Consider the following 4,322-nt stretch of genomic DNA (forward strand, 5'->3'; position numbering starts at 1 on the left):
TCCACCTTGGACCTGGCAGTGGCCATCGCCTGCGCGTAGGTCATCTCCACGCCAGTCGGGACCGTTATGGTAACCGCTGCTGTGCGTGGCGGTCGTGGAGGCAGGGGTGTCTTCCTGGGGGCCACCGGGACCACACGTCCTCTTTTATTCGCGGCCGCAGTGGCCTTGGCTGCCGCCTTTTTGGCCTTCCGGCCAACCACCTGAGACCACGCCTCCTGGGGTGGAGGCGCGGCGGAGGGTGGGGCCAATTCTGCTCGCGGTCGAGCGGGCTTCGACTGGGCCGCTTTAGCCGCCCCAGCTTTCTCACCTTTCTTTTTCTTCTTCGCCCTCCGCCCCACCCTGTCCGAATACTGTGAGGGGACGGACGGCCCAGGGGCCACCGATCGTAGGGCCGAGTCCGTTCGCGGCGCGAGCTCCTTCCTGAATGACGCCAATTTGGCGTCTATCAGGGCGCCTATTTGCGCCAGAAAATCTGCGGGCGCAGCCGCAGGTGGTGGCGAGGACTTTTCTTGCCCGGAGCGATGGCAATCCCGGGCGTCGACGATCGGCAGCGATACTGAGCCCTTTCCCGGGCCTGGCGGCGGGGGCATTGCAGCAGCAGCCGTTCTCGCCTCCACCACCTGCCGGAGCCGGGCCACCTCCGCCCGCAGTTCCGTCATTTGCCCCCTGAGGACGGCATTCTCGGCCTCCAGGGCACGCGTGGCGTCGGTAGCTGACCTAACCGCAAGCTCGGACACCCCCACCCTGCCGTTTGAGGCGGCCACCCTTAGGGCGCGGGCCAAATTGCCCTTCAGCCCCTTTGACACGCCGGAGATCCTGGCCACTTCATCCAGGCTCTCCAATATAGCGGCCGCGACATCCCGCGTTGGACGGTTGCGGAAATTTTCCGCTATATCCGTCTCGTCCGGGAGCGGGACGCTCGACCGCGATGGTCTCGGCACGGGGGCTCCCGGGTCGAATATCGCCGCCACCTCCCTTGCCTCGGCCTCCAGCTGCGAAGCCTCGGCCAGCCTAAGTTTGGCCTCTGCGAGGCCAACATATTCGCCGGTCGTCGGCGGCCGTCCTCTTTTCCTCGCCGACGACGAGCCCGGGACACTCTGCGATGAGTGGTTTGAGGAGACAGAGAAATCTGACTCCTCCCCCTCATCGCACTCACCAAGGCCCGCTGCGGTCCTCTTTTTGCCGCGTGTTGCAGAATGCCTCCGCGACACCGGCTCTGTACATCTTTGGAGGCGCACGATGGGCCCGCGCACCTCCACCTCACGCTCGTTTCCCCCCTCCCCGGTTATTTGTGAAAAAGAATCCATAATTGGTCCCACGAGTGTGGTCGGAAAGAAGGTCACCCCGGGCAGAGCCGCCATACCCGGGGAAGGCTAATACACCCGGGGGTCGCCAGGTACCCCGGGGTTGTCCGCTAACGATTGGTGCACCCACCAACCATAGCTGGCGCCTACTCCAGCTACGCCCTCTTCACCGCGCAACACTGCTTGGGGCTAGGGATTTTTTAGAGAGGTTGTCATCCTCGCGGCCCGGCCGGTTAAGGCAAGACCCCCGTTCCTGTAAAACATGACCACAGGTTTACGGTATGTGTCCGACTTTAGTTGGCCCCTCAGCTCAAGCCACTCCGGCATGGTAGAACCTGCCAGGGAATAAATTCCCCGCCGGCACAGCCTTGAGGATCATTAGGGCACGAAGACCCCCACCACGACAAGGTAGCGGACACGGGGGGGGGCACGGGGGGGACCTTTTTTTTTTTTTTTTTTTATTTTACGTGGAGGAAATCTGCTTGCCAGACACCCCCGCCCCGCCCGGGGGAGCGGGACGAGGGTAGTGTGGGGTTTGACCCACTAAAACCTCCACGGCGACCTGAGGACGCAGAACCGATCGCTGGCGATTCAACGGGGGAGCCACGGGAACTCTTGAAGAACACTACCGCGGCTCCCCCTCGCCTGGCCGGCCATCAAGATGGTAACGATGGCCGGCCGCGTCCCGGGGGGAAATAAAATAAGTCCTCCCCCCTAAAATCCATTTAAATTCGGCGGCGCGAGGGGTCGCAGCCCGAACCGCCCCGACACGGCGACAGCGCGATAGGTGACCAGGGCCCCCGCCCTGATCACAGCGGCCGCCGGGGGGACGACGAGTATATCGGAGGAGGATCACAGTTAACACTCGCCTCCCTCAGACGACTCGTCATCCCCCACTCCCAACAGTGGAGGTCCTCCTCTGTTGGCGGGCGGCGGGCAATGAAACCAGCATGTTCTGGTACACCCGCCGCCCGCCTACTCTCAGCTGCCCGGGGTTTCTCGGCGCGGGCGCGCACGCCGTCCCCGGGCACGTCGGGCGGGATCTGTAAGCTCCCGATCCCGCTCGGCAGCCTCCTTCCGCGACATAACCTCCTCGCAGAAAGAGATTGCTGCCGCCCACTTCCCCGGGCCCTCCAGCATGGCCCCAACTAGGCTGGAGAGTGCGAGGTCGTGGCCGACTTCCCGTTTTAGGACTCGGCGCAGCGCTGAAAAGGCGGGACATTCCTCCAGCGTGTGCTGCGCCGAGTCTTCCTCCGCGCCACAGTGGTGGCACACCGTCGTCGCTTCCCGCCCGATGCGACACAGGTAGACACCGAAGCAGCCATGCCCGGTGAACACCTGCGTCGCTCGGTAGGAGAGCCTGCCATGCCGTCTCTCCCGCCACGAGGTGAAGTGCGGCAGGAGAGCCCCGGGGACGCGCTCGCCGGCGTGGGAGCAAAGCTCGGCACGCCATCTGGCGAGCGCTAGTCGCCGGGCCTGGAGCTCGAAGCCCCCGACCGTCTCTCGCTCCGGCAGGGCCCCTCGAGCACGGCTGGCGATGCTTGTGCGCCCATAAACATAGGCGCGCACCGCCGCCTGAAGCTCGAAGGGAAGTTCTCCCGCCAGAGCAAGCGCCGCCACGGTAGACGTGGTGCGGTAACCTCTTATGAGGCGGATGGCCATCCGCCTCTGCAGCCGGCGCAACAACAGCGTGTTGCGCCGGCTGGTCATCACGTACGGCGCCCAGATTGGGGCACCGTATAAGGCCATAGACCGCACCACGCCCAGGTATAGGCGGCGCACCAAATCTCCCGGTCCCCCGAGGTTGGGCAGCAGGCGGCCCAAAGAGGCCGCCGCCTTTTCGACTCGGGGGACGAGACGGTCGAGATGCGCATCGAAGCTCCAGCGGCTGTCGAGGATCAGTCCGAGATATTTCAACTGGGACTTCACCTCGACGCAGGCTTCTCCAACCCGGATCCACGATCTGGCCGGTGGCCGAGACCGAGGCCGTCCGTGGAACCAGACAGCCTCGGCCTTCTCCGGGGCTATTTTCAGCCCCAGATCGCGGATCCTCGCGACGACGGCTGCCACCGCAACCTCTGCTCGTCGGATGGTCCTCTCGAAGGTACTTCCGACGGCGACCACCAACGTGTCGTCCGCGTAGCAGACGAGGGTGGCACCGTCGGGCAGGGAGGCCTTTTCCAGGACCGCGTTGTAACCCAGGTCCCACAGGAGCGGTCCTAAAACAGACCCCTGCGGGACCCCGCGGTCCACTTCCCTCCGTATCATCCCGTACCGGCCCGGGTATTCGACCCACCTGTCCCGCAGGTAGGCCCCGATCACCCGCCTCAGATAGGGAGGCACCTGGTGATCGACGAGGGCCCCCCTAATGGCGGACCAGGGCAGGGTGTTGAACGCATTGACGATGTCAATGGACACCGCCAAGCACACCCCGCCCCTTGCCACGGAATTGTCCGAGAGGGACTTGAGACGGACGATAGCGTCGACCGTCGATCGCCCCTCCCGGAAGCCAAACTGGCAGTCCGCCAGATCTGGGCCGTCGCGGGACAGGTGCCTGGAGAGGCGGGCAACAATGATCTTCTCGAAGATCTTGCCCGCCTCATCCAGGAGACAAATGGGCCGGTACGCGGAGGGAGAATCCCCCGGCCTCCCATCCTTCCTCAAGAGGACCATCCGACTTTCTCTCCATAGGTCGGGGAACGTCCCCGACCTCAGGAGCCCAGAGTAGAGGCTCCTCAGCCTCTCCCCCAGGACGCTCGTGGCGAGCAACCAGACCCGGCCGGGGATACCGTCCGGCCCCGGGGCGGTATTCTTGCCCCGGAGCCATTTGACGACCCCGGCCATCTCCTCCGGCGCGACCTCAAGATCCGGGGACCACTCATGTTCCTCTGGCTCAGGGACGGGCCGGGACGGCCCCTCGCTAACGGGGAATAAAGCGTCCACGACCCGCCCGAGCAGCCCCGGATCCAGGCTCTCCGTCACGGGGGGCGCCCAGGGACGCAATCGTCCCAATGCCAT

Source organism: Megalopta genalis, unplaced genomic scaffold, assembly GCF_051020955.1.
Source record: "Megalopta genalis isolate 19385.01 unplaced genomic scaffold, iyMegGena1_principal scaffold0065, whole genome shotgun sequence".
Lineage (NCBI taxonomy): Eukaryota > Metazoa > Arthropoda > Insecta > Hymenoptera > Halictidae > Megalopta > Megalopta genalis.